We start from the raw sequence: 15187 nt of genomic DNA, 5'->3' as shown, positions 1-15187 counted from the left end.
AATTATATACAAAAGATCAATGCTATACTAAGTAAAAGATTTCAACAGTTTGCACCCACACAAACACACAAAGTATAAAGTATTGTTTGAAGACTAGTTTTACCGTTAATTCACATAGTACAACACATTAAGGACAGAGGTCCTCCATGGGGAGCAAGTGCACAGTGACTCCTGTTGTTGATTTAACAATTGACATTCTTATTTATGATGTCAGTGATCACCCGAGGCTCTTGTCATGAGCTGCCAAGGCTATGGAAGCCTTTTGAGTTCACAAACTGACATTATTTAGACAGGGCCATAATCAAAGTGGAAGTTCTCCCCTCCCTTCAGAGAAAGTTACCTCCTTTGATGGTCCCTTCTTTCCACTGGGATCTCACAGAGATCTTTCATCTAGGCCATTTTTTGCCACTTGTCTTGGCTTTCCATGCCTTAAATGCTCTCATGGGTTGATTCTGAGGCCAGAGTGCTGTTTAGGGTGTTTGTCATTCTATGAGTCTGCTGTGTAGCCTGCTTCCCATGTTGGATCATTCCTTTTTTAATTCTATCTATTATTGGCAGACACTTGATTTTATTTATGTGATCCCATTGACACTTATTCCTCTCTTTATGATCAGTTATGCACTTAAAATAATTACTTTAACTAGTAAGATGGCATTGGTACCAGCCAACTTAATGGGATTTGGAGTCCCATGGCAAGTTTTTAGCTTTACCCTTAGGGGTAAGTCTGAGGGAACGTGTGCCAAACTGTACATCTCCCTCTTATTCCCACTCTTATTTTTAATAGGGATCAATTTTCAATTGGATTTAAACACCTAAGAGTAATTCCGTGTAAAGTAATGAGTTCAACCAATGGTATTTTTTATCAAGGTGCCCTGCTTTTTTTTTTTTTTTTTAAATTTAATTTGAAAGAGTTACACAGAGAAAGGAGAGGCAGAAAGAGTGAGAGAAATCTTCCATCCACTGGTTTACTCCCCAACTGGCCACAACGGCCAGAACTGTGCCAATCCAAAGCCAGGAGCCAGGATCCTCCTCTGGGTCTCCCACATGGGTGCAGGGGCCCAAGGACTTGGGCCATCCTCCACTGCCTTCCCAGGCCATACCAGAGAGCTAGATTGGAAGTGGAGCAGCTGGGTCTCGAACCGGCACCCATATGGGATGCCAGTGCTTCAGGCCTTGGCATTAACTTGCTGTGCCACAGCGGCGGTCCCCAACCAGTGGTATTAAGTAGGAAAAAATAGTAAAAGGAATAAAATAGTAAACTGTTCCTTGATAGTACAAGGGCTGATCAAGTCATTGCTTCTCATAGTGTCAATTTCACTTCTACAAGTTTCCTTTTAGGTGCTCAGTTGTCACAGATCAGGGAGAACATATGATATTTGTCCCTTTGGGACTGACTTATTTCACTCAGCATGATGTTTTCCATATTCCTCCATTTTGTTACAGATTACTGAATTTCATATTTTTTTACCACTGTGTAGTATTCCACAGAGTACGTATTCCATAGAGTACATGTCCCATAATTTCTTTATCCAGTTTTCCATTGACAGGCATTTAGGTCAATTCCATGTCTTAGCTATTGTGAATTGAGTTGCAATAAACATGGAGGTGTAGATAGCTCTTTTATTTGCCAATTTAATTTCCTTGGGTAAATTCTGAGGAGTGGGATGGCTGGGTCATATGGTAGGTCTATATTCAGATTTCTGAGGTATCTCCATACTGTCTTCCATAGTGGCTTTCCTAGTTTGTGTTCCCACCAACAGTGGATTAGTGTGCCTTTTTCCCCACATCCTCGCCAGCATTTGTTGTTGATTTCTGTATGAAAGCAGGGGCTGGCGCTGTGGCTTAGCAGGTGAAGCTGTCGCCTGAGGTGCCATCATCCCATGTGGGTGCCAGTTTGAGTCCCAGCTGCTCCACTTCCAATCCAGCTCTCTGCTATGGGAAAGCAGTGGAAGATAGCCCAAGCCCTTGGGCCCCTGCACCCACATCGGAGACCTGAAAGAAGTTCCTGGCTCCTGGCTTTGGATCAATGCAGCTCTGGCCGTTGTGGCCAGTTGGGGAGTGAACCAGTGGATAGAAAACTCTCCCTGCCTCTCCTTCTCTCACTGTATAACTCTGACTTTCAAGTAATTTGATGGTGTCGGGTTATAGATTTAGATCTTTAATCCATGTTGAGTGGATTTTTGTGTAAGGTGTAAGGTGTAAGGTATAAGGTAGGGGTCTTGCTTCATACTTCTGCATGTGGAAATCCAGTTTTCCCAGCACCGTTTATTGAATAGACTGTTCTTGCTCCAGGAATTGGTTTTCGATCCTTGATCAAATATAAGTTGGCTGTAGATGTTTGATTGATTTCTGGTGTTCCTATTCTGTTCCCTTGGTCTATTCATACGTGTTTGTACCAGTACCAGGCTGTTTTGATTACAACTGCCCTGTAGTATGTTCTGAAATCTGGTATTATGATGCCTTGAGTTTTGTTTTTGTTGTACAAGATTGCTTTAGCAATTCAAGGTCTCCTGTGCCTCCATGTGAATTTCAGCATCATTTTTTCCAGATCTGAGAAGAATGTCTTTGGTATTTTGATTGGTATCACATTGAATCTATAAATTGCTTTTGGGAGAATGGACATTTTGATGCTATTGATTCTTCCAATCCGTGAGCATGGAAGATTTTTCCATTTTTTGGTATCCTCTTCTATTTCTTTCTTTAAGATTTTGTAATTCTCATCGTAGAGATCTTTGACATCCTTGGTTAAGTTTATTCCAAGGTATTTGATTGTTTTTGTAGCTATTGTGAATGGGATTGATCTTAGCAGTTCTTTCTCAGCCAAGGCACTGCCTGTGTATATAAAGGCTGTTGATTTTTGTGCATTGATTTTATATCCTGCTGCTTTACCAAACTCTGCTATGAGTTCCTGGTGTATCTTTAAGAAGCCTTCTGTACCATGAGATCCTATATTAATCTCCCTTTTTCTTAACACTTTAGTGGATTTTTGAAAGTTTTTTGCAGTTAAGGTAAAAATTCAATGGTATGGTTTTACTGTGGGTAGTAGTTACCCCCATACCATTGTGAGGAGTCTACTTTGTGAAGGCTCTGATTCTGTGCGGTGTATGCTGGGGTCTGTGTGTGGGCTGTGTCCTGTTTCACTGAACTCCGTGTGTGTTTTCTCAATGTAAATTTTATTACTGATCAGTTTCTGGAAAGCTTCTGTGGCACATTTTCTTGGGATCGCATTCATGTTTTTAATCTAGTATCCAATAAATATGTTTGAGTGTTGCACACTCATTGGGTATTATTAACTATTACAACTGTTGCAGTCACTGCAGAACTACAAAGTCACCATGCTTGTGGGACTTCTGGAAAGGGGTGGGTGAGGAGAGAAGATTGGGGGTGGGGTGCAGCTCTTGGGAGGGTGAGCAGGGAGGAGCCCTTGATGGGAGCTCTGCTTGGCCCAGGGAGAAGAGCAACCCAGAGGTGTGGGACATGCAGAGGCCCTGAAGTGTGGAGCAAGGGGAGTGGGGGAGTGGGCAGACAGCCACAGGGAAGGGGCACCCAGGCAGAGGCCGCAAGGCTTTGGACAGGAGTGGCAAGGTGAGACGTGTTTCGGTGAGGACCTCTCTGGTTGCTATGTGGAGCGCCAGCTGTAGGGGGCACTGTGGGAGCGTAAGAAAGGAGGCAGGGAGGATGAAAGCTCTGAGCCATTTGGAGAAACAGGGCCAGGGCAGCCAGCAGGGTCCCGGTCATCCGCAGTGGACCACTCCAGTGATAGACTGAGGAGCCTGGGTGTTGAATTTCCGAGTAGCTTAGCAAAGAGTCATCATCTCCCCCTTTAAGAACGCCATAGATCTCTCCCTTGTTCCGGGTCTGATTCAATGTTTTATTGTTTTCTTTGTAACGTCTTGCCTGTTTTTTGTTCACTTTTTAAATCTTAAGTTTTTATTTTAAGATTTATTTGAAAGAGTTACTGAGATAGAGACAGAGAGCTTCCATCCACTGGTTCAGTCCCCAGATGGCCACTGTGGCTAGAGCTGTGCTGATCTGAAGCCAGAAGCCAGTAGCTTTTTCCTGGTCTTCCACTTGAGTGCAGGCACCCAAGGACTTGGGCCATCTTCCACTGCTTTCCCAGGCCATAGCAGAGAGCTGGATTGGAAGTGGAGCAGCTGGGTCTTGAACCAGCGCCCATATGGGATGCCAGCACTGCAGGCAGCAGCTTTACCTGTTATGCCACAGCACTGGCCCCTGTATGTTGATTTTATATCCTGCAGCTTTACTGAATTCATGTATCAGTTCTAATATTCTTTTGGTAGAGTCTTTAGGATTTTCTATATAGATAATCATATCATCTGCAGACAATTTGACTTCTTCCTATTTTATGCTGTTCTTTTGTTCTGTTGTCTAATTGCTCTGGCTAAAATTTCAAGTACTTTATTGAACAAAAGTGATGAGACTGGACATCTTTGTGTATGGTTCTGTGAGGAGTCAGATAGGTTAATAGGCAGTTAGGTGGGTCCCAGATGAAACTGAGGGTGCAAAATGCTTGCTTCTCCCCAAAAGTTATCTTTAACCAGATCAAAAGTGCCTGCCCCCTGCTTGGGAGCTTTCAGGAAAATAGCAAGGGAGTGGCGATTCCGTCCTCCTGGGCTCGGTTTATTGTGAAAACTGAGTTACCTGTCCCACCTCCAGATGGCATTTTTGTTTTATCAGGAGCAAGCCAGGCAGGGCAATAAGATTACAGGTTAGGTCTTTTGATGAGTTTTGTTCCCACCTTGTTACTGATTATCAAGGTTTTTTCTTCCCCAAAACTGCGCTTAAAGACCCCCGTACCACCAGCCCCTTCTGGTTTTGCCTCTCTTGGAGACACCCCACCCCCCCTTCCTGGCCTCTCTGCCAGGAGGTCTCTGACTTAAATAAATCTTGCTCTTAAATACGTCTTGCTTCTTTCTTCCTTGTCTGCTTGGAAATTCTTCCATGTGAGGCAAGGAACCGACGTAATCTTTTTTCCACCGCTGTTTGACCTGCTACAGTTCCAGATGTTTTAACTTTTCACCATTCAGTATGATATTGGCTGTGGGATCGTCATATATAGTCTTTTTATGTTTTATACCTAATTTGTTCAGGGTTTTTTTTTATCACAAAGAAATGCTGGATTTTATTTTTCTTCATTTGAAAGGCAGAGTTACAGAGGGAGAGAGATGGAGAGACAGATTGATTTTTCATCCGCTGGTTCATTCCCCAAATAACTGCAATGACTGTGGCTGGGCCAGGCGGAAGCCAGGAGCCAGGAGCTTCTTCTGGGTCTCCCACACGGGTGCAGGAGCCCGAGGACTTGAGCCATCCTCTGCTGCTTTTGCAGGCACAATAGCCGGGAGCTGGATTGGAAGTGGAGCAACTGCGGTACAAAGCAGCGCCCATATGAGATTCCAGCACTGCAGGCCATGGCTGGCCTTGTGCTGTTGAATTTTCCCTTGAGCTTTTTCTATATCCGTTGAGATTGTTACTGGGGATCGGTTGCTTAGGGTTCTTTGCACAAGAGAGAATTCAGACATGAGACAGAGAGTAGTGGCAAGGAAGCTAGCAAAGTTTAATGAAGAGCATGCACCTTACAGAACAGGTGGGCATCTCAGTGAAGAATTGAGAGCCCAGTCTACATTCAGACTGCAGTTTTTATGGTTGTTGGGGTGGGTCTTCTTTCTCCTCCCCTACACCCTCTCTGGAATATCGTGGGGTGGAGGGCTCTCTGGGTGTGGAGTCTCTCCCAGAACTTCCTAATAGTCCCCTTGGTGAAGAGCAGTGAGACTCCCCTAAGCTGGCCTCAGGGGGAGGGCCAGGGGAAGGTCATTGAACTATGGTGAGACTTTTGGAACGTGAGTGTTGGTTTGCTCCCAAGGTTTCCCAGGCTGTTGTCTCTAAGATCATCACAAAACACACCAAACACCGGAGTAAGGGAAAGGGTTTACTGGGGAAACCCAGCAGGCTGGAGGGAAGGGGCGAAGAGGAAAAAAGAGAGAGAAGGAGAGTATGAGAGAGAGAGAGGAGAGGAGAGAAGCTATCGAGGAGAGAAGAGAGAGAGCAGAGAGAGCGAGAGAGGGAGAGGAGAGGAGAGCAGAGAGCGCAGAGAAGAGAGAGAGAGAGGAGACAGAGCGAGCAGGAGGGAGCAGAGAGAAGAGAGGAGAGGGCCACGTGTTCAGGAACAGGTCCTTTTAAAACTCTGCTGGAGGGCGGGCAGGGAAGCAGGAGCAGCGAATCCCATTAGGATGGGGGTGGAGTTTGACACTGGTGGTTGGGCCATGTAGCCACCTGGCTTCCAGCAATGGTGGTGAGGGCTAGAGCCTAGGATGGTGTCAGGGTGTAGATCGTGCCGTTTAAAACTGCACCATTTTCCTAACAACCATCTTGCATTCATGGGATACATTCCACTTAATCATAATGAATGATGTTTTGATGTGCTTTTGTATTTGATTTGCTGGTTCTTTTTTTTTTTTTTTTTTGAAATTTTTATATCTATGTCCATCAGGAATATTGGTCTATAGTTTTTTGTTGTTGTATGTGTGTGTGGTTTTGTTGTTGGGGAATGCTAACCTTGTTGAATGAGTTTAGAATTTCCTGCTTTTCAGGTTTTTGGACTGGTTTAAGAAGTGTTAGTTCTGCTTTAAAAGTTTGGCAAGGGGCCAACGCTGCGGCACAGTTGTTTAACGCCTTGGCCTGAGGTGCTGGCATCCCATATGGGTGCCAGTTTAAGTCCCGGCTGCCCCACTTCCAATCCAGCTCTCTGCTGTGGCCTGGGAAAGCAGTAGAAGATGGCCCAAGTCCTTGGGCCCCTGCACCCATTTGGGAGACCCGGAAGAAGCTCCTGGCTCCTCGCTTCCGATCAGTGCAGCTCTGGCCATTGCAGCCAGTTGGGAAGTGAACCATCAGATGGAAGACCTCTCTCTGCCTCTCCTCTTTCTGTGTAACTCTGACTTTCAAATAAATAAATCTTAAAAAAAAAAAAGTTTGGCAGAGTGAGCTAAGCTGCTACCTGCAATGCTATGGGGAGTCAGATGGTCAACAGGCAGGTTGGTCCCAGTGGAAAATGAGGGAGAGGGGAGTTCCTCTAAGAGAGTACAGCATGTTTGCCTTCCCCCAAAAGTTGTCTTTAGCAAGGTCCCCATTCCTTGGGAGCTTCCAAGCTTATGAGAATAGCAAGGGAGTGGTGACTCCCCTTCTGAGCTCCCAGTTTACTGTCAAACAAGTCACCTGTCTCACCCTTGACTCTTGTTTTATCATGAGAGATAAGAACCTGGATGGATTTTGTCCCTGCCTTGTAACTGATCGTTGGCTGATGGTCAGGTTTTTTCTCAAAACTGTGCTTAAAAACTCTGGTACCACCAGCCCCTTTGGGTTTTTCCTCTCTTGGAGCCCCCTCCAGGCCACTTTGGCAGGAGGTCTCTGACTTAAATAAATGTTGCTTTTCTCTCTGCCTTGTCCCTGTGGAAATTCTTCCCTGTGAACTAACCTCCCCCCCCCCCCCCCCGCGCCGCGCTGTTTCATCCGTAACAATGCCAGCATCCCATATCAGAGCGTTAGTTCAAGTCCTGGCTCTCCACTTACAATCCAGCTCCCCACGTATGTGCCTGGGGAGGCAGCAGAGGATGGCCCAAGTAGTTGGGATCCTGCCACCCATATGTTAGACCCCAAAGGAGCTCCAGGCTCCTGGCTTTGGCCTCGACTATCCTGCCTGTTGTGAACATTTGGGCAATGGATGAGCAGATGGGAGATCTCTCTTTCTCCCTCTCCCCCCTCCCCATCAGTCTGTCTTTCAAGTAAATCGTTCTTTTTTGAAAAGTTTGGTAGAATTCAGCAGTGAAGCCATCTGGTCCTGGGCTTTTCTTTGTTGGGAGACAGTTTTTTGCTGATTTAATCTCATTACTCATTACTGATCTGCTGAGGTTTTCCATGTCTTCATGGTTGCTTGGGTGGGTTATATATGTCCAGAAATGTATCGATTTCTTCTAGTTTTTTTTTTTAATTTATTTATTTGAAAGAATTACACAGAGAGAAGAGAGGCAGAGAGAGAGAAGGCTTCCTTCTGATGGTTCACTACCCAATTGGCCGCAACAGCCGGAGCTGTGCTGATCTGAAGCCAGGAGCTTCTTTCCGGTCTCCGACATGGGTATGGGGGCCCAAGGACTTGGGCCATTTTCTATTGCTTTCCCAGGCCATAGCAGAGAGCTGGATGGGAAGTGGAGCAGTGGGGTCTTAAACCAGTGCCCATATAGGATGGCGGCACTTCAGGCCAGGGCATTAACCTGCTGTGCCACAGCGCTGGCCCCTTCTAGGTTTTAAAATTTGTTGAGATGTAGTTTTTTACAATAGACCCTAATGATTCTTTGTATTTCTATGGGGAAGCAATGATGAAGGTGACCCAAGTTCTTATCTCCTCATGGAGAAGGAGAATTTCCAGGCAGGCAGGATGGTGAGCAAAGCAAGGTTTATTTAAGTCAGAAAGTTCCTGCTGCAGCAGACAGCAGAGGGGTCTCCAAGGGAGGAGTTGCCTGGAAAAATTGCCCAGGGTGGAATCTTTTAAGCTCCAGGTTGGGGGAGTAACAGAATAACAGCTAACAAGGAATCAAAGGGTGGGCACAAAACCCACCAGAGAGCTGGAATTGTAAAACAGAAAAGCCATCAGAAGGGGATTCTGGGTAACTTCTTTCTATTCTCAGGAAAAACTAGAAGCTCAGAGGTGGGAGACTGGTGTTTTGTCTTGCTAAAGGCATCTTCTGGGCAGAAGCAAGCACCTTGTCCACTCTTAAAGGGACTTCCCCTTTTCTCAGTCCAACAGGGACTTAACCTAACTGCCAGTTTAGGCCACCTAACTCACCACAATATGATTTTGATTTTTTTTTATTTGTTAAGATTTGTTTTGTGGTCTAATGCTTTGCCTCAGAGAACCGTGTGCTAATGAACAGAATGTGTATTCTTGGGGGTGGGTATTTGGTGTAGTGGTTGCAATGCTTCTTGGAGCACCTGCATCCCAAGCTGGAGTGCCTGGTTGGAGCCGTGGTGCCTCTGCTTCCAATCCAGCTTCAGGTCCCTGCCACCCACTTGGGAAACCTGGACAGAATTCTGGGCTCCTGGCTTTGGTTTGACCCAGCCCGGGCTATTGTAGGCTTTTGGGAATGAACTAGTAGATGGAAGTTCTTTATTTGTCTGTCAGTCTCTTTGCCTTCAAATAAAATGAAAAATAAATAAATAAAGATTAAAAACAAGAATGTGTATTCTGTAGCTGTTGGATGGACTGTTTTATAAATTTTGTAATTGTGTTGGGTCTATTGTCCACTTTTTAGTTTTTTAAATAAAATATTTTTTTATTTGAAAGGCAAAGTGATAGAGAAAGGGAAAGAGATATCTTCTCCCCCCAAGACTGATTTATTCATTTGAAAGTCAGAGTTACAGAGAGAGAGAGAGAGAGAGAGAGAGAGGGGTCTTTCATCCGCTGGTTCACTCCACAAATGGCCGCAATGGCTGGGGCTGGGCCAGGCCAAAGCCAGGAGCTTCTTCCCAGTCTCCCACATGGGTCCAGGGGCCCAAGCATTTGGCCCATCTTCTACCGCTTTCCCAGGTGCATTAGCTGGGAGCTGGCTTGAAAGCAGAGCAGCCAGGACTCAAACTGGGGCCCACATGGGATGCCAGCACTGCTGATGGTGGCTTAACCTGCTGCACCACCATGCCAGCCCCTACAGTTTAGTTTATGATGTTGAGTTTTTGTCTGTTTGGTCTGTCCAATTGATATGAGTGAAGCAGCAGCAGCGAAGAGACAGCTCAGTTCTTTGTTTCACAGGAAAGAATTATCAGGCAGACAAGGCAGAAAGAGAAAAACAGGATTATGTAAATTGGAAACTTCCTGCCAAAGTGGCCAGGAGGGGGGTTCAGGAGAGGAAGACTTGGAACTGGTCTGGCTTGCTCAGGATAAAACAGAAGCGTGGGATACTTGTTTTCCAGTAAACTGGGAGCTCAGAAGAGTGGGGTCACCACCCCCTTGCTGTTCTCATGAGACTGGAAGCTCCCAAGGAGTGAGGCAGGCACTTTTCACCTTGCTAAAGATAACTTTTGGGAGAAGCAAGCATTTTGCACCCTCAGTTTCCACTGGGACCCACCTATGAGCCCGTCTGACTCCTCACACCGTGATGAAAGTGGGGTGTTGGGGTCCCCCATTATTAACATACTGAAGTCTCTTACTTTAGATGTAATAATTTTTATTTTACAAAGCTGGGTGCTCCAGAACTTGGTGCACATATGATTATAATTGTTGTTTCCTCTTGTTGGATCCATTCCTTGATCATTTTATAGTGACCTTCTTTGTCTCTTTTTATATTTTTTGTAAAGGTTATTTTATCTGATATAAGTAGAGCTAAATCACTTTTGGTTTCTGCTTGCATGAAACATCTTTTTCTATCCTTTCACTTCCAGTCTGTGGGTGTGTGTCTTTATTGGTGAAGTGAGTTTCTTGCATATAATTGGGTCTTGTGTTTTTAAAATCCATCCATCCAATCTGTGTCTTTTAGTTGGGGAATTTGATCTATTTATATTCAGGACTATTATTGACAAGTAAAGCTTTAATTGTATCATTTAAAGAAATTTCTCCCATTTGTTTTAGATATCCTTTGTTGCTTCTCTTCTGCACATCGCTTGTCACGTGTTTTTGTAGTGGTAGTTACTGTTCTTTCACTTCCGGATACAGAGCTCCTGTAAGTGCCCCCCATGCCCACTGTCGTTGTGTCAGCATTGGTGCAGTCTCTGGGGGAGCAAGCCTGTTTCAGCTTTGACTTTGTTGTAGGTTATTCCTTTTCGCTGGGGTTAGTCCATGCTTAAGAAGATACAGCTTTCTGGCCGGCGCCGCAGCTCACTAGGCTAATCCTCCGCCTAGCGGCGCCGGCACACCAGGTTCTAGTCCCAGTTGGGGCGCCGGATTCTGTCCCGGTTGCCCCTCTTCCAGGCCAGCTCTCTGCTGTGACCAGGGAGTGCAGTGGAGGATGGCCCAAGTGCTTGGGCCCTGCACCCCATGGGAGACCAGGAAAAGCACCTGGCTCCTGCCATCGGATCAGCGCGGTGCGCCGGCCGCAGTGCTCTGGCCGCGGTGGCCATTGGAGGGTGAACCAATGGCAAAGGAAGACCTTTCTCTCTGTGTGTCTCTCTCTCACTGTCCACTCTGCCTGTCAAAAAAAAAAAAAAAAAAAAAAGATACAGCTTTCTGGGAGCAGGAGTCTGTCCTGGTAGGTAAGGCACCGACATCCCATCCTGGAGGATCTGTGTTCAGCTCCTGGTTCCAGCTCCCAGTTCCAGCTTCTTGACAAGGGAGGCAGCAGTGATGGCTCAAGTAGTTGGGTTCCTGTCCCCCATGTGGGAGACCTGGGCTGAGTGCCTGATTCCTGGCTTCATCCCTGCCCAGTTCTGGTCCCTGTGGGCATTTACCAGCAGATGGGAGCTCTGTCTCTCTGTGTTTCTACCTCTTGACTTGGAAAAAACAATGCTGATGCACTCAGTGAGATTCTTCGCTGGGGTCTGGTTGGGTTTCTTTCTTTTTTTTTTTTTTGACAGGCAGAGTGGACAGTGAGAGAGAGAGACAGAGAGAAAGGTCTTCCTTTTGCCGTTGGTTCACCCTCCAATGGCCGCCGCGGCCGGCGCGCTGCGGCCGGCGCACCGCGCTGATCCGATGGCAGGAGCCAGGAGCCAGGTGCTTTTCCTGGTCTCCCATGGGGTGCAGGGCCCAAGCACCTGGGCCATCCTCCACTGCACTCCCGGGCCACAGCAGAGGGCTGGCCTGGAAGAGGGGCAACCGGGACAGAATCCGGCGCCCCGACCGGGACTAGAACCTGGTGTGCCGGCGCCGCTAGGCTGGTTGGGTTTCTGATGTTTGTCAGCACTGGCAGCCTGGGGAATCACTCGCTGCTCTTCTCCTAATGCTGCAGCAGGTCAGCTTTAGAGCTTCCTGCCTGTTTCCTTGTGCGTGTGCTATCCAACCTTTGGCCAAAGCCTGCTGTGAATGCGCATTCAGACTTCTGAAGGCTCCCTCTTCTCGGCTACCCTGCCCTGCAAAGGGCAGCTTTTCTGTCAGCTCAGTGACACTGCCGCTCGGCCTGGGTTCTACCTCCTGTGCTGTGGCTATCAAGCAGCCTTGAGACAGAAAGTTGGATGATTGTGGCTCTTACCTCCTGAGTTATTTTTCTCCAGAGGATCATAGCCCTGAGCTACACCATGCCTGGAAACAACTACTTCCTATTTACATATTTCTGTTTTATAGTTTTGACAAGAGAGCAGATCTGGGTAGCATTTACTCCATCATGACTAGAAGAGGAACCTATGTGATTCTCAATGTTGGATGAGTTATAATGCAAGAAAGATCTATATAGGAGTCACTGCCGTGGCTTAGCAGGTGAAACCTCTACCTGCAGTGCCGGCATCCCATAGGGCATCAGTTCGAGTCCTGGCTGCTCCACTTCCAATCCAGCTCTCTGCCATGGCCTGGGAAAGCAGTAGAAGATGGCCCAAGTGTTTGGGCCCCTGCACCTGCTTGAGTGACCAGGAGGAAGCTCCTTGCGCAGCTGAGGCCATTGCGGCCATTGCGGCCATCTGGGGAGTGAACCAGCGGATGGAAAACCTCTCTCTTTCTCTCCCTCACTCTCTCTGCCTCTGCCTCTCTGTAACTCTGCCTTTCAAATAAATAAATCTTTTTTTTTAAAGAAAGATCTATATAAACAGTAAATCTCCGTATAAATATATATTGGTGTTGTGATGACATCTTTGGCAAGGATTTGTAATTATGTAGACAGGAAAAAGACTGGGCTTTTTTTTTTTTTGACAGGCAGAGTGGACAGTGAGAGAGAGAGACAGAGAGAAAGGTCTTCCTTTGCCGTTGGTTCACCCTCCAATGGCCGCCGCGGCTGGCGCGCTGCGGCCGGTGCACCACGCTGATCCGATAGCAGGAGCCAGGTACTTATCCTGGTCTCCCATGGGGTGCAGGGCCCAAGCACCTGGGCCATCCTCCACTGCACTCCCTGGCCACAGCAGAGAGCTGGCCTGGAAGAGGGGCAACCGGGACAGAATCCGGTGTGCCGGAGCCGCTAGGTGGAGGATTAGCCTATTGAGCCGCAGTGCTGGCCAAGATTGGGCTTTAAACACTGGAAAATCTGCCCATGGTGAGGTTGTTGAAGCCTCTAGCAGTCAGTTTGAAATATATAGAACTGAACACACACACACACACACACACACACGAGTCACACTCACGACATTGACATTTCTGTTCCCTTACCCCCTACCATCCTCACCCCACCTATTGCTTTGTGTTAAAGGCTCTGCTTTTCCTTTCTTTAGTCAGGGATGGCTTTCCTGAAGAAACAAAAGAACCCCGGAAGCCTGTGGAAGAGAAATGGCCGCAGTACCTCTTTTTTTCTTCTTCATCGCTTCATCCTCCCGCTGTAAGGGGATGAAGGCCTGTTTATTCCCAAGAGCTTATTTGTCACTGCTCCATTTCTATGGGTTTTTGGGTCCAGTGGGCCAAAAACAAAATGAAGAATCACTCGGCCCTTCTGCCTTTTTTTGGTAAAGGATTTATTTACTATTTATTTAAAAGAGTTATATAGAGGCAGAGGGGGGGGGAGAGGGAGAGGGAGAGGGAGAGGGAGAGAGAGAGAGAGAGAGAGAGAGATCCTCCATCCACTGGTTCACTTCCAAAGTAGCCGCAATGGCTAGAGCTGAGCTGATCTGAAGCCAGGAGCCAGGAGTCTCCTCTGGGTCTCCCATGCAGGTGCAGGGACCCAAGCACTTGGGCCATTTTCTACTGCTTTCCCAGGCCATAGCAGAGAGCTGGATCGGAAGTGGAGCAGCCGGGACTCAAACTGGCTCCCATATGGGATGCCGGCACTGCAGGTGATGGCTTTACCCACTATATTCCTGCTTATTTATATTTATATATTTGAGAGGCAGAGACACACACGCAAAGGGAGAGACAGCAACAGACACACTGAGATCTCCCATCCGCTGTGTCACTACCCAAATGCCCTCAACAGCTGGGGTTGGGCCAGGCCAAAACCAATAGCCAGGAACTCAGTCAAGATCTCTGGTGTGTGGGTTTCAGGAACCTTGCCAAGTACTTGCATTAACACGAACCTGGAATCAGGAGTAGAGCCAGGCACTTTGATATGGGATGCAGGCATCCAATAACCACTATGCCAAATGCCCATCCCTTGAGAGAACTCCGGAAGGAACATCAACCAGCCTTTGAAAACTCTGTTTTGTGTGATCAAAGAAGTACAGCGTTTCAGCGTCTACTGGGGATGGTGCTCCTGTGCCCTTAGAATGGAGAGCGTCAGCAAGTCTCAAGGGAGACTTAAGAAGAAAATTCCCTTGGGAGACTTGGTCAGAAGGTGGTTTGAATACCAAAGTGGTGAACCACTATGTACTACTTCTTTTTTTTTTTTTTTTTTACAGGCAGAGTGGACAGTGAGAGAGAGACAGAGAGAAAGGTCTTCCTTTGCCGTTGGTTCACCCTCCAATGGCCGCCACGGCCGGTGCACCGCGCTGATCTGAAGGCAAGAGCCAGGTGCTTCTCCTGGTCTCCCATGGGGTGCAGGGCCCAAGCACTTGGGCCATCCTCCACTGCACTCCCTGGCCACAGCAGAGAGCTGGCCTGGAAGAGGGGCAACCAGGACAGAATCCGGCACCCCAACTGGGACTAGAACCCGGTGTGCCGGAGCCGCTAGGTGGAGGATTAGCCTAGTGAGCCGCGGTGCCCGCCCCACTATGTACTTTTACATTAATTATTAAAAGGGAGGAGTTGATAGCTAAGACCAGGTCATGAAAAGCCAACTATGGCTTGAAGGGCTGTGAATTCCGTGTCAGTGTGTCAGGAGCGTCTTTGCATCCTGTGTTTTGCTAGTCTGATGGAGACCAAAGAGAGAGCTCTGAGAACCCCGGCCTTGGAAGGACAGGGTGCGCAGACTCCTGAACTGGGTGATATCCTACCAGGTCTCACAGGGCAGCAACTCAGCTGATGTCTTAAGTTTACGAGACACTGCTGTGGTTGTATCAGTGTGCATTTTTCAAATAAAGATGATTTCTCTCTTTAAAGAAATTACTTTAGGGACAGAATGATCAAAAGTCTAATACTGGTAAAATTTCCTTGTTTTCAATAATTCTATCTGGATTAATAAAACTT

Source organism: Oryctolagus cuniculus, chromosome 9, assembly GCF_964237555.1.
Source record: "Oryctolagus cuniculus chromosome 9, mOryCun1.1, whole genome shotgun sequence".
Lineage (NCBI taxonomy): Eukaryota > Metazoa > Chordata > Mammalia > Lagomorpha > Leporidae > Oryctolagus > Oryctolagus cuniculus.
Note: the sequence above shows the minus strand (reverse complement) of the source record.